Here is a 15,555-nt window from a genome sequence, read left to right as displayed (position 1 = left end):
AGGGGGCAGACTGGGTAGTATGGGGGGCAGAACCAAATGCATTGGATCTTTGTGTCTGTGCCTTGGCTACACTCAGTTCTCTCTCTCCCCTTCTCACCTTCCCCTACCTCTCTTCCATTTCTTCCTTTCCCTCTCCTCCTTTATCCTCCCCTCCCCTCCCCTTCTCCTCTCTCTCTCTCTCTCTCTCTCTGTTAATCTCAGTTGGGTTCAGCAAAAATTCTGGGAATCAACTCTCTGTAAGACTTCACTCTGTTCTTAGGGTGGGTTGTGGTGATGGGGTGAGGTTTCACAAGAAAACCAGGAGAGGAAAGTGTAGGAAAATACCCCTCCCTGAAAGGCCAAGCTGACACTTGAGCAAAGGTGGAGAACTTGGGCAAGTGCACAGTGAGCAGATGATATGGCTGGGACCAAAGTGCAGGGGCCTGTCCTCTCCACATTCAAGATCTGGTGATCTGGTGAGGCACGAGCATAGGATGTGCAGGAAGGAACAGTGGGATCCAAGTCTCAAGGGTGAATGGCCTAGAAAGTCATGCAAAATAGCTGAGATGTTATTTTCTAGGCCTTGGGAAGTCAGAAATGGATTTAAATTGGAGTGACAGAGTCAGGCGTGCATTTTAGAAAGATCCCTGGAGCTGATGTGGAGGATGGTTGGAGAGGAGCAAGTCAAGGCAGAGAGTAACAGGTCTGCAGAGAAGTCCAGGTGCAACATGATGAGGTCCCAAGTGATGCAGCAGCAATGGGGATGAGAAGATGCTGAGAGAACCATACACGACATTGAACAGGGCGGCCGTGATCTGAGCAGATGTCAGGGAACTCCCCCTGTGAATCTCCCCAGCAGACAGTCTACTTTGAGGGAAAAACTCCTTATTGTGTATCATTCATTCATCCTATTGCATAGCATTCATCCACTTGACAGACATTATTAATGTCTTCTCTATGCTTATCCCAGGCCAATCACCAAGAAATAGATGTGAATGGGACATAATCCCTGTCATCTAGGAGCTTAGAGTCCAGTAGAGAAACAAAGGTGATATATTGATTGTAAACATGGCCCCAGTTATTCCTCAACCCGTATATACATGCCTTTGCAAAGTGACTTTGGAATTCCTCTCATACGAGGTGGATTCTATTTTCCATGCCTTGAATCTGGGCTGGTCTTGTGATTTGCCTTGGTTGATGGAATGTGGCACTTCCAAGCCTAGGCTTTAGAGGCCTCGGGTACTGCTGTGCATTCTCTTGGGACTTTGTCATACCCAGAAAGACCACACAGAGTAGAGCCAAGTCTGCTCAGTTGTCCCAGCTGGGACTGAAGCAATCATGAGAAAGCACAGCCAAGATCAGCTCAGCCCAACCTAAATCAGCAGAACTTCCAGGTGACTCAGATTCATGAGCCACAATAAATAATTTTTATTTTATGCACTAAGTCTTTGGTGGTCTGTTATGTAGCAATGTGGCTAACTGATACAGCATAAAATAAACTAATTTCTTTTAAAAGCATACTACAAAAGCTCATAACCCGGGTGCCACTAAGGCCTCATAAACATCCTCTGTTCTCATCCAACCTGACTTTCAAGCAGGGATCAGCACTGGATCTTACTCTGGGGAGACTGTTCTCCGTGGGTCTGTTGCATTTCTACACATTTTGCAAGCAAAGGCACTGACTGCCTTTGGGACTATCTTTTAAAGGGTGTTTGTATAACAAATAGTTTTGGAAACTAGAGATAGTGTCCCTCCAGAGCAACAGGAAGTTTGGTTGGTTGTCTTACATAATAAAAATGTCTCTCTCCAGTGCAAATATCAAGCAGGCGTACTTACTCATTATAAAAGATTTGGGTTCCTGAGGCTGGGGTTCCTTTCTTGTAATGAAACTTGCAGCCTGTGCTGCAGGTGTTAGGTGGCTCTCTTTGTGTCACCCTGCAGGAATTGGAGCTTGGGGAACAGCACAAATGCTGACACTCTGGCTACTGCTATGGCTGTGAGTCATAAAGTCCTTTGTGTCTTAGGAATCCCATGTCCCCTGCCAGCATCCATGACACCGCAGCAGGCTGACTTCTTACCCTGCATGTAAAGTGAATCTCAGATCCTTTGCAGTTCTTGATACTTACCGTTCTGGAAACAATTTAATCCAATTCCACAAAGCCTTAGTGAGTAATAAGTTTCACTAAAGATGGCACGGGGATACAAAACAGAGGTTTACATGGCACACCTTAACAAAAATCCCCCCTGAAACGTTTGTTTCCTCTGCAGAGCCCCTCACACTTCCTCTGCAGCCATCAGCAGGCTCTTCCCGATTCCATCCCCTACTTCAGCCTCCCTCCTATGCTGGCTGCAGTTCATCCGGATCTACACCACCACCACTCCCCCAGGCCTATCTACGGCTCTTCCTTTGCTCAAGAAGAGACCGTGGGCATAGACTTCCCCCAGTGTTTCCAGGCCAGCCTTCCCACACCCATCACCCAGCACAGCAAACAAAGAAGCCTGCATGGACTCCACCCATCTTAGAAGATAGCTGGATGAGAGAAACGATAAATAACTTTCTCCTTTCACAATTTTTTTTTTGTCACGAAGATTCTAACAAAGATGTAGGCAATCTTTGAAGGCACATAGGAGGGAGAAAATATTTCTGAATGAGAGATCTAGTAAGGCTTCGAAAAAGATGCCAGTGAACCCTGAAGGGTGAATAGGTAGGTTTTCCAAAGACAAGACAGCAAGAGCCTGCCAGGCAGACATGGCATGTAATGAGACAGACAGGAGCCCTCCAAGATGAGAGCTCTGGGGTTAGGGGGTGCAATCCCAGAAGACCTGGAGTACATTGGAATTTGCAGACAGATTGACCCACTGAAACCACCATAAAATGCAGCCTGTCTCTGGGTGCTGGGCACATGCGTAAGGTTATTTAAATTCACACATGAAATATCAAAGCACAAGGGCTTGTAACCAAAGGAAACACCTACTAATCATAGTTTTCGCCAGGAACACCCTAACTGACATTTTAATTAACAAGTTGTTCTCCCCCCACTCCATTTTTAATATAAGGACTTCTTGTTGCTTTAAATCTAAAATTAATTAAGTGAGAGTTCTCCTCTGGTGTAGAGTATATGGCTCATGCTAAATGGACGGGAGTGATAAGGTAAGATATATGGCTGGAAGTGTAGGGGGGCACTGAAAACCTCTTTGCTTCTGCAGCTGAGGCAAACCAAACCAGCCACAGCCCATTTTCTCACTGAGAACCTAGGGATCCTGGACTTTTTCCAAGAAATATTCCATTTGAATCTGCAGCCCAGCTAAACCCTGGAATTACTGAAGGTTAGAATTCTGTTACAAGGCTCTACATGATCTGGCCCCTGCCCCTCTCTGTAACGGTAATCTCACCTCGTTCCACCTAGTCCTTGGGCCCAGTCACACTGCCCTTCTAGTTGTTTCTGAACATGACAAGCTTGTTCCCACCTCAAGGCATTTGCACTTGCGGTTTCTTACACTGGAGACACTCTTCCAGCACATTTGCAAGGCAGGTCTTGGGTGAGACGTTGCCTACCTTTTTTTTTTTTTTTTTAGACAGAGTCTCACTGTGTCACCAGGCTGGAGTGCAGTGGCGAGATCTTGGCTCACTGCAACCTCTGCCTCCCGGGTTCAAGTGATTCTCCTGCCTCAGCCTCCCGAGTAGCTGGGACTGCAGGCACCCACCACCATGCCCATCTAATTTTTGTATTTTTAGTAGAGATGGGGTTTCACCATGTTGGCCAGCATGGTCTCGATCTCCTGACCTTGTGATCCACCCGCCATGGCCTCCCAAAGTGTTGGGATTACAGGCGTAGCCACCACGCCCGGCCCTCAATACCTTTTCTAACCCTGTCTAAAATACTAATCGATTCCTCTCCCCCAACCATTACCCTGATTTTCTATCTTCATAACCCCTATCACTCACTGAAACCATGTGCCTTTTGTGTGCCACTTCTCTTCTTTCTCTCACTAGAATGGCAGCCCCAGGAAAGCAATGGCTGGAAATAGCATATATTCTCACTTATAAGTGGGAGCTAGGCTATGAGGATGCAAAGGCCTAAGATTGATATAATGAACTTTGGGGACTTGGCGGGGGAGGTAGGAGGGGGGCGAGGGATAAAAGACTACGTATTGGGCACAGTGTACGCTACTCCAGTGACAAGTGCACCCAAATCTCAGAACTCACCACTACAGAACTCATTCGTGTAACCAAAGCCCACCTGTATCCCAAAAACTTGAAACTAAAAAAAAAAGTGTAAAAATAAGTAAATAAATAATAAAACGGCTCTTTGTTTTGTTTTGTTTTTTGAGACAGAGTCTTGCTCTGTTGCCAGGCTGGAGTGCAATGGTGCGATCTTGGCTCACAGCAACCTCCACCTCGCATGTTCAAGCAATTCCCCTACCTCAGCCTCCTGAGTAGCTGGGACTACAGGTGTGTGCCACCATGCCCAACTAATTTTTGTATTTTTAGTAGAGACGGGGTTTCACCATGTTAGCCTGGATGGTCTCAATCTCTTGACCTCATGATCTGCCCGCCTCAGCCTCCCAAAGTGTTGGGATTACAGGCGTGAGCCACCGCGCCTGGCCTAAAATGGGTTTTTTAAAGTAGCATGTATGTCTCCCTGTCAGTATACTCTACCATGAAGTATGTATGTATTTATGCACTTGTTTATAAAATAACTTCTATAAGTAAACTGAAATACCACTAAAAGAAAGAAGAAAGAGAAAGAAAGAGAAAGAAGGAAGGAAGGAAGGAAAGAAAGAAAGAAAGAGAGAAAAAGAAAGAGAAAGAAAGAAAGAACGGGGGACAGAGGGTAGGAGGGAGGGAGAGAGAGAGAAAGAGATAAGGAAGGAAGGAAAGAAGAAAGAAAGGAAGAAAAAGAAAAGAAAGAAAGAAAAAGAAAGAGCGAGCTAGTGCCTTATTCACTCATGCATCCGTGCACCTAGGACATAGTGAATGCTCAGGAACTACTTGTGGAATAAACGGAAGGATGATATTCTTTCTGCTAAGAATGCTCTTTCCCCCCACTTCCTCCCCTCCTTTCCCCTGCCTTACTTATGCTCACTCTTCTGCTTTCAGCTTCAGCCACATTTCTTGATTTTCTAGATTGGGCTAGGCCCTCTTTGATACCCTACTTTACAGCATTCATCATAACTGAAATCAGTAATTGTGAGAATGGGTTGTTTAATGTCCATCTAGAATGTAAGACCCAGGAGGGCAAGGAGTTGGTAAAACACTCTGTAATAAGTAGCTACTTTTTTTTTTTATTTGTATCATCATCATGCTGCATTCTTTTGACCAAGGCAACCAGAAGGAAGATCTTCCAAGATACTCTGAGACACGACCGTCCTCTCCCCAGATCAGAAGTTGTCTGGAGACCACAGGGGCAGGGGCCTGGGCCTTTTGTGATCTGTGTTCAAGTCTGCAGGACAAGGGTTCTTGGCACAAGCCTCAGTGAAGCAAGTGCAGTGCTGGAGCCCCTTCTTGCTATTGAGATTTCTTCCTCCAGGCAATGAGTCAGCGGTATAGAATCTCATCACTTTGAATATAACATATTTTATTTATCTATTCCTCTCTTGATGGGCATTTAGGCTCTTTCTAATTTTTTGCTGTAAAAAAATTATTCCGTAATCCTCCCTTCAGTCTTCTGCATCGTTAGATCTTTTACTTTCTGCTGAATTGTTCCCACCGGCCAACAAACACATCATAACTGTCTCATCTTAAGAGTAATAATAATGATACGAAAACAACTTTTCATTCCTCTGCTTCCTATTTCAGCTATCACCCCATCTTTATTCCCCTTAATAGAAAACTCCTTACTGCCTCACGCTTGTAATCCCAGCACTTTAGGAGGCTGAGGCAAGTGGATCACCTGAGGTCAGGAGTTCAGGAACAACTTGGCCAACATGGTGAAACCCCGTGTCTTCTAAAAATACAAAAATTAGCTGGGCATGGTGGTGTGTGCGTGTAGTTCTAGCTACTCAGGAGGCTGAGGCAGGAGAATTGCTTGAACCTGGGAGGCAGAGATTGCAGTGAACAGAGATAGTGCCACTGCACTCCAGCCTGGGTGACAAGAGCAAAACTCCATCAGAAAAAAGAAAGAAAGGAAAGAAAGAAAGAGAGGGAGGGAGGGAGGAAAGAAAGAAAGAGAAAGAGAGAGAGAAAGAAAGAAAAAGAGAAAGAAAAGAAAAAGCAAGCAAGCAGGAAAGCAGGAAGGCAGGAAGGCAGGAAGGAAAGCAAGCAAGCAAGCAAGAAAGAAAGAAAGGAAGAAAGCAAGATCCTCAAAAAATTGCTTTTACTCAACACCTACACATCATCTCATCCTATTCTCTCTCAAGCCCACTCCACAAAATGCCTGGCAAGGCCTCTGGTGACCTCCATGTGGCCGAATCCAACAGCCAGCTCTCAAGCTTCATCGTGCGGAATCTTTGTTGTCATGTGGCATGTAGGAGCATTCCTCTTTCCTGGAAACTCTTCTCCCTTCCCTCTTCCCTGGTGCTCATTCTGAGAAGGGCTATTTCTTATTAGCCTTCTTTTCTGATTTCTTTCTCTTCCTGTGCCCTCAACGATGGTGGGTCCCAGGACTCAGCCCTTAGACCTCTTCTCTTCACTGCCTGTGCTCATTCCCAGGGCAATTCATCTGCCCCACAGCTCTGAGCACTATCTACACACGGTTGACTCCCACGTTCCCACCACCCATCCTGACCTCCCCACTCAACTCCAGGCTTACAAGGCCAGCTGCCTTCTTGACATCTTTGCTTGAATGTCTAATAGTCTTTATTAGATTTAACATGCACGCACACGCACACATACACACACACACACACACACACACACACACACACACTGAATCCAGTTATGCACACGGTCTTCCCCCACCTTCATAAATGGTAGTCCAGTCTTCCAGGTGCTCAAGCCAAAAACCATGGAGCCAACATGGTGTCTTGTATTTTTCTCACACTCTCTATTCAATCCTTCAGCAAATCCAGTCAGTGGTACCTTCCACACCAACTCAGCACTGATCGTGGATACATCTCCACCACCATCAGTTTGTCCAAGCCCCCATCATCCCCCACCTGAAGCATTTTAAGGGTCCTCCACTTTCTCCCAGCCTTGCCCTACCCCAGTCTGTTTTCAGCACAGCCACAGCTGCTGGAGTGATCTTGGTAAAACACTGTGAGATTGTGTTCTCACTCTATTCAATGATTTCCCATCTCAATCAGAGTAAAAGTGAGAATCTCTACAGTGGCTGGCAGGGCTTTGTATGAGCTGGGACCTAACCACCCATCCAATGTCATCTCTTCCCCCCTGCCCCAACCCCAGCTCTCTCTGCTCTGGCCACAGTGGCTCGCTTGCTGTTCCTCAAACTCACCAAGCCCCGCTTCCAACTGAGGGCCTTTGGAGGGGGCATTGGTCCCTCTGTCCAAAATACTCCCCTTCCCCTCCCATAGTCATATCTTGATACTTCACTCTGTCAGAATGTCTCTTTATCAGAGAGGCCTTCCCTAACTGTCTGTCTTAGTCAATTCAGGCTGCTATCACAAAATACCATAGATTGAGTGGCTTAAACAACAAACATTTACTCCCACGGCTCTGGATGCTGAAAGTCGAAGATCAGGGTGCCAACATGGTAGGTTTCTTATTGAGGGTCCTCTTCCTGGTTTCCTGACACGGCAGGAAGAGAAAGAGCTCGGATCTCTCCATCCCCTTATAAGGACATCAATCCCATCATGGGGGCTCTATGCCCATGACCTCATCCAAACCTAATTGTCTCCCAAAGGCCCCACCTCCAAAGACCATCACATTGGGGATTAAGGCTCCAGCATGAATTTGGGAGACACGTTCAGTCCATAGCACTGCCCTACACAGCATAGCCATTTCAGGCTCCTTTTCCCCCTCATCTCACTGAACTTTCCTCCACAGCACTTAACTGCCATCTGACATGCTCTTTGTTTAACCTATTTATCCATTGATTGATTATTATCTGACTCTCCCCGAGTAGATTGTAAGGTATGTGATAGGAGGGATAATGGGCATCTTGTTTGCTGTTCTATCCCTATTACGTTAAACATGTAGCAGGTGCATAATCAACATGTGTTGAATGAACGAACATTTGTATGTGCATCTTTGCCCTACAGGTGGGTTTCTCTAGATCAGACACAAGGAATAGAACTGTCCCTTGACAGGGCATATGCATTTTCAATTTCCCTAGATACAGCTGAATTGCTGTCCAAAGTGGTTGGGACATGGCCTTCTCATTTTCCCAGATCCTCTCCAACACTTTAAGTTTTTGCCAAACTGATGGGTCGAAGTGGTGTTGTGTGGCTTTAATTTGTATATCCCTGATTCTTAGCGAGGTTGAGTATCTTGTCTTTGTTTCCTATGACTTGTCTTTCCTATTCTTTGCTCACTTTCTGATTGAGTTGGTCTCTTGGGCCTCAGTGCCCTTATGACAACTGAGAAGGTCTGCTCAGGTCATCTCCAAGTTTCATTCCAGCTCCGGTGCTCTTTGATGCAATTCGTTGACAGTTATTTATTGAACAACTCTCAGGGCAAGCATTCTTCAAGTCACAAAGGGTGTGCCTGTGAACAAGAGAGACAATGTCATGCTCTCATGAAGCTTGTATTCTAGGCAGGAAGGCAAGTTAGAAAATTGCCAAGAACTCAAACAAGGAAATTATATAAATTCAGACCACGCTCAATGCCATGAAGAAGAGTGACAGGATGGGAGATGTTGTTGCAAAAGAGTTTCTGAGGAGGTGATATTCGGGCTGGCACCTGAGTGATGAGATGGAGCTAGCAATGGAAAGATCCAGGGAAAACATTCCAAGCAGGAGGAATAGCAAGCATAGAGGACCCATGATCAGCTTAGCAATGCTGCGAGGAAAGAAGAAGCTTGCAGAGCCAGGAACGAAGGAGCTGCACATGCAAATATCTGGAAAACAGCATTCCAGTCTGGGAGGAGCAGAGGGTGCTGAAGCCATCGGGAGGGAGAAGCCAGTAAGACTTGTTGGAAGGACGAAAAGAAGGGCACTGATGCTGGAGCAGAGGGAAGAAAAGAGGAGCATGTGTGCAGTGCGGGAGGGAGGCAGGGCCAGAGCTGAGAGCCTTGCACAGCATTGCGAGGGCTCTGGGCTTTGTCTTAAAAACAGTGGGAGGACAGTGAAGTCTTCTATGCAGGAGAACCATGTGCTTAGATTTGCTTCTTTAAGAGAAGCTTCAAGAAGCATGAACTGGGGGAAACAAAAGTAGTTTTAGGGAGACACATTAAGAGCTGGAGTGAACACTTGTCATCTCTATAACTGCTCGACCTCTGAAAGCCCTTCTCAGATTTGGGATCCACCACTCTGGGAGTCCCGTGGGGAGGTCGGGCCCATTCTGCATGCCAGGAGCTACAGCCACAGGGACTTACTCTCCTTAACCCCTACCGCTGAAGCAAGAGATGAACCCCGACAGTCAGCTAGCTGTGCCTGCCTGGGGTTTAGATCTGAAGCTAGTGACACAGAGTGACTCAGGACATTCAGAAGTCATTGTGGAGGTAGCAGCAAACGGTGGCATTCCCTGTGGCCATCAAAGAAGGTGCTGCTCTGTTCTAATTCAGGCAATGGGCTGGGAGGACATGGGGGTGTGGCAAAGCACAGGCCCCATCCAAAGGGCTCCAGGGACCTGGGCCAGGCAGGCAACAAGCCCACTGTGGCCAGATCTTCAGATTTCCCAAAAGAAGCTGAGTTGCCAAATTCTTATCTAAAATCACCCAGTTTTTATGCTGATTACAAATTCAAATTTGAAAAACCCTGCAGGTTAGGGCAGAGAGGTCAGACATAGCTTACCAAGGACCAGTTTATAACCTCTCTCCTAATGCTTTATCCTTTTGTGGTGAGGAAGTCCTTCCTCACATTTAACAAGGTCAAAAGAAGAGCATTTTAGCAGAGGGCTGGGAAAGAGTCAGCTGGAGATGGAAGTTTCTTAGCTAAAAGGAAGCAGCTGAGCTTCCACTGCTCCCAAAAGCACAGAAGTCCAAGGGCAGAGGCTGAGCTGGATGTAGACAATAGGAAGTTGTGGCACTCCTGGATTAAGGTAGCTGCAGCTGGGATGGAGGTGGCCAAGGGTGGAGAAGCAGAGCAAATACCCAGGGTGACTGCCCCATCTTTCAGGGACTCTGCCCATCTCAAAAGCATTATGGTTTCTCTGGAGAGAAACAGGCGACATCAGGCAGGGAGACAATGGCATAATAGACCTGGGCTCTGCCACGGACATATCAAATTACCCTGGACCTGGGCATCAGTTTCCCCCTCTGCACCATGAAGGGGTGGAGGCAGATGTGCCCAAAGAGCATGTCCAACTCGACAGTCCTTCACTGCTGGGATCCCTTTGCCCCAACAGCAACAGGATGAGCATCTTCTCTGGAGATGTTCCCTGGGGTGGCTGGAGAAGCAAGCAGAGACCTCCCCGCCATCATGCACTGAGCAATCATTTCTGGAATAACTTCAGATTCAAGCAGCTTTTGTAAACTGCCCCATTTAAATTAAAACAAATCAATATGCTTTCTAAAATTTAGTCTCAGCTAAACAGCTGTGACAGTTCATAGCAACCTGAACTTGAAATGAACCCACCCTACGTATAAATAAAGCCTTTGATGTCTTCATTAGTTTCTCACATGCCATTTTTTCACAGTCTATCAGGCTAAGTGCTTTGCAACTTATATATATTTTTGCAGGAGGAGTATTTAACCTTCTGATTAGTCACCGCAAGCAGCACAATGACAGAAACCCTGATTTTGCACACAATGAATTTATTGATAGATTTAGCCCATTAGCTGTATTTACCTGTCAGTTCTATGGACACTAATGAGTTGTTTTTCAAGGACTAATGAGAACTGTAATGGCTAATGGATGTTTACAGCTTCACCGTACAGCACCATGTGATGCCGTGAGCACCCGCTCCCGGCCCTCCGAGTCTTTAATTGGCACCATCAGAGGACTCTTTAATTACATTTGAGCAGACAATAAATATTCCAGCCAAATCAATGGCAGGGAGGCAGTGAGCTGGATTCTGCAGGAGGCTGGTCACTCTGATGGGCACCAGCCTAATGCTTCACCCAGCACTGTGACTTCCCCATGACACCCTTTGGCGGGAGGAAGTGCTGAAGAATGTCCTGGCAAGACATGTGTTTAAAGATCTGCCTCCCAAGTTAACCCCTGGGCTTGTAGAGCAGGGCTGGGGGTCACTGTCCCGCCATGGGGGAGGAAAGGGTAGGAGAGTCCACAAAGTGATGAGCCTCCAGGCGTTGGAAAATAGAGCACCCTTGGACACTTGGATTTAGTTAAACTTTTTATTCATCAAGGACATGTTTTCCTCTGTGTTATATCCAAAGACAGGGCTCTGGCTAAGGTCAATATTCACAAGACAGTCTTAGCATTAGCAAGGGACAGTTGGCTTATGATAGATTTACAAAGAAAAATCCAATGTTTGCAATACGTGTTCACTCATTCAGGTGTTTATCCATTCATTTGGCATTTACCAAGTGCCCACTGAAGATAAAATGTACCAAAAAAGGTACAAATAAAGGAACATCTTACCAAGTAGAGAAATAAAGGGAAAGAACATCTAAATTTACGGAATGCTTTTAAAGAAGTGTGAGTACGTTACTTTCAATTGCATAAAACCCATTGCAAAGATCATATTTCTATACCAAGGTGCCATACTTGCTGGATCTGCTGTTATACATTTCTAATCGGAACCAATATGCCAGATGGCTTAAGAACACCTGCTTCTTTAGCAGATGAAGCCACTGTTGACCAGTTCTTCACAGAAAGGGCAGAGATCAGCTTGACTGATCAATCAGATTTTCGTTCCAAGGAGGCTGGTGAGAGTGGAGAGGAGTCTAAGGATGGTTTTGTAACAGGAGCAGGTTATGGGGATATTAGGGAACTGGGGGTGTTATGCCTGGAGATAAGTGAACCATGTGTTGGTGGCAGTGGAAGGAGGATGCTGCTGAGCGAGGACATTTGTCTGTTGACCCAATAGGATCACATAAGGATGACTGGGCATAAGGCACAGGGGTGCAGCCATTTAAAGACCAACTTATCTGTGAGTGAGTGCATCTACCACTGAATACGTTCATCTACCAGCCTTGACCTTTCCAGTGCCCTTGCCAGTCCTGGGAGGGGGGTCTGACCTTTCTTGGTGCTTCCTATGGGCCATGAACACATTCAATCTGGTGATGGGGATGCTGCTACAGAAATTAGAAGAGCAGTTTCCATAGAGAAGTGGGGGCGGAAGCCAGATTGCACAAGGATTAAGGAAGGAGTGGGTGGTGAGGAAGTGGCAGCAGTGACAAGTTGAATGATGGAGAGAGATAGAGCAGTCACTCAAGGGGGTCAGGAGGACCTGAGCACGTTTATAAGATTCGAGGAAAATGTCACCTGAAAGGCAAAGATTGGAAATGCAATGAAGGGGAGGTGACTGATGAAGTAAGGTCTCAGAGGTATCAGGAGTTGGGTGAGAACAGAATAAGAGAAAGAGGAGGAGGGACTGGCCTCAGAATAGGAGAGGGAATCTACCTCCAGTGGTGAAGGGAAGCAATGAAGATGCCCAGCAATTTTGATGTGGAAAAGAAGGAAACTAGGAGCTTCAGTCTCTCCTTATTTTGTTCTCTGAGAAGACCAGGAGATTTCACTTGTCTCAGGCTAGTGCCTGGAGGAGAGTGGAGAAGGTCTGGGGTAGTCATACTAGGGCTCTCAACCAGGGGCCCTCAAAATGAAAGGATCAGAGAGGGCTCCAAATTGGGCCTCCAAATGACCATCTTCTGGAGACAATCAGCAAGGCTTCCTTGCTCTGCTCAGGAAGGAAAAGAAGCGGGAGAATGGTTCTCCCAGAGTTCAGGATTTGCAGAGCACAGGCAGTCAGGATGCTTGGAAGAGCACAAAGGATGCTTGAAGGCTGTGAGCCCTTGACCATGGGGTCAAGGTTGGGAGGATGGATGAAGAGAATCAAGAGAAGTAGGCGGGTGAGAGCCTGTTGAAGATGAAAACAGGGTTTAGAAGGGACAAAACAGAAGGATATGGAAAAGGCAAGATAATTTGGGGGTCACTGGCATTCTAGGACCATCCTTAGGCTGGCTGAGCAGCTAACAACAGGGCCCTTCTGCAGAGCTGGGGTCTTCTCATTCCTGGAGACCATCCTAACGGGGGAAGGGAGGCCATAAGCATCTGTTTCCTTCTAAGCAGCAGACAGGGGTCAGACTTAGTTGTGCAGCCTTATGAGGCCCAACATCTGGTGTTCTTGAGGTGACTTCTTGGCTCCTTTGTACCCCCAAGTCACTGCCTTCCTCCAAGGTATGGCAGGGCTTCCCCCTTGGTTTCCATGGCCAACACCCTGAGTCCTCGTTAGCACAGAAGCATTCCCACCTCCCAGTCTGTAGGGATAGACTCACTCTGATCCTTTCCTTGCCTAGATCTTGGGGGTCCCTTCCTCAGGGAGATGAGGTCCTGTATTGAATCCTCTCAGGCAGAAACCAGAAAGACCCAACACCATTGACCAAGTCTCCAGAATTCTAGCTCCCCAGAGAGGAACTTTTGAACAGTGATGCCCTCAGCTGCATCAAATGAGAGTTTACAAGTCTCGTTGACCCTGAAAAGTCCCTGTAGGGATGCAGAAGCCACAAAGGGTCATGATGAGAGCATTAGGGAGGAGGCTGAGCTGGGGGTTGTGGTCACTGAGGAAAGGGGAGAATGCCTGCACAAAGAGGTGGGCTTGAAATGGGCTGGCCCCCATCCAGTACAGCATTTACTCAACAGTTATTGCACAAGTGCCTCGTGGGTGCCAAGCTCTGTGCTTGGCAGGGGGGATTCCTAAGAAAAGACATAAACAATATGGCAGGGACACTGAGGGTGCTGTGGGAGGAGAGGGCAGGTCACCGACCCAGCCAATGAGGCGTGGGAAGGCTTTTAGAGGAGGGGAATGTCTGAGCTGTCTAAGTGGGAGAAGAATCTCCAAGAGAGAAGACAAGAAGGTATTCATTCATTTACCCCACTGATATTTACTCACTGGCTGTCTCTGCCAGGCATTATTCTAGGGGCTGGAGATGCAACAGTGAACAAAGGAGTCCCAAATCTTTGTCTGTATGGAGCTTATGTTTCAGGGTAAGGGTAACCATGCTATATTCAGGGTACTGCGAGAGATCAGCGTGATTAGAACTAAAGTCTGAAAGAGTTTGTAACAAGAGACAAGAGTGAGAAGATGGGTGGGGTGAAATTGCATGAGCCTTGCATTCCATGATAAGGACTTTGCAGCCTACCCGAAAGCAGCTGAAGGGTCACCAAAGATTTTCACACAACTGACATCTGGATTTCAGCTGGGCAGTGGTAGAAAAGGTTGAAGGTAGAGGAAGACCTGATGTTGAGCCCAGTTAAGAGACTGTTGGAATACTCTGGATGAGAAGCCAGTGGGGCGGCAGTAGGAACAGAGAGACATCGATACATTTGAGGGGTTTTAAAGAGACAGAGTCAATAGAACTGGATGAGCTACGAGACAAGAAGAAAAAGAGGAACCTAGGAGAGCATCCATTTTCTTATGTGGGTGCCTGGAGGGATGCCTTGCTGAGTGGAACACAGCAGGAAGGAGAGCCTCAAGGGGAGAGCGATCACTTTTCAGACCTACTGAGCTTGAGCTGCTGAGTGTCACCATACTGGGATGGGTGTGCTGACTTCAGGTCTGAAGTCAGGAGAGAAACTTGGCCTGGGGAGTCATCAGAGTAGATGGGAGGAGGGAGGGATGTGAGTGCTTAGAGAAGGTGTTTATGGTAGGAAGAGAGGAGGTCTGGACACAGAACCTTGAGGATCACCAACAATGGAGGGGTAGGAAGGGCTGAAGTAGAAGAGTTGGAAGAGGAGTCAGAGAGATAAGAGGAGACCCAGGACACTGCCACATGAGGTAGGAGAGGGTTTCCAGAAAAAGGAGAGTGGTCAGGTGTCAAATAGGCTCAGAGAAGTCCTGGGAAGGCTGAAAATAATCATTAGATTCAGAAGAAGCAACATGGAGTCCTTAATGAGATTGGTTTCCGTGGGAGTGAAAATTGGAATGTGATGGGGAGAGAAGTGAGAGGGAGATAAGGAAGTGAAGACGGTGCCCACCCTTCCAAGAATCTGGCTTTGAAAAGGAGAGAAAAAAGGCAATGAGGATAAATAATCATTGAGTTGAGGGAGGCGGATTTTATTTTTAGACGAAAAATGTTCTGTTTGTTCATAATCCAATCCAAGAAGAACTAGCCAGGAGAGAGGGAGAGGAGGAGTGAGGTTGGAGCTCTGAGACAGAGTGGAGGTGATTGTCAGAGCAGGATTGACAGGATCGTGGGGACTGGATGCAGAGTATGCCTGGCCAGAAAAACAGGAAGGTTGGCTCTGCCTCCCAGATGGGATGAAAGAAGACAGGCCTGAGATTGGGTATGGATAGGTTTATGATTGGGAAGCTGGAGGGGAAGGGAGGGAGATAGGGCAGGTGGTCTTTAGCCACACCATGATGAGCGTGGGTCCCCAGTGGCCAGACTCTGAACA

Source organism: Hylobates moloch, unplaced genomic scaffold, assembly GCF_009828535.3.
Source record: "Hylobates moloch isolate HMO894 unplaced genomic scaffold, HMol_V3 SCAFFOLD_8, whole genome shotgun sequence".
NCBI classification, from domain to species: domain Eukaryota; kingdom Metazoa; phylum Chordata; class Mammalia; order Primates; family Hylobatidae; genus Hylobates; species Hylobates moloch.
The sequence above is the reverse complement of the archived record's forward strand: the minus strand, read 5'-3'. Positions refer to the sequence as shown.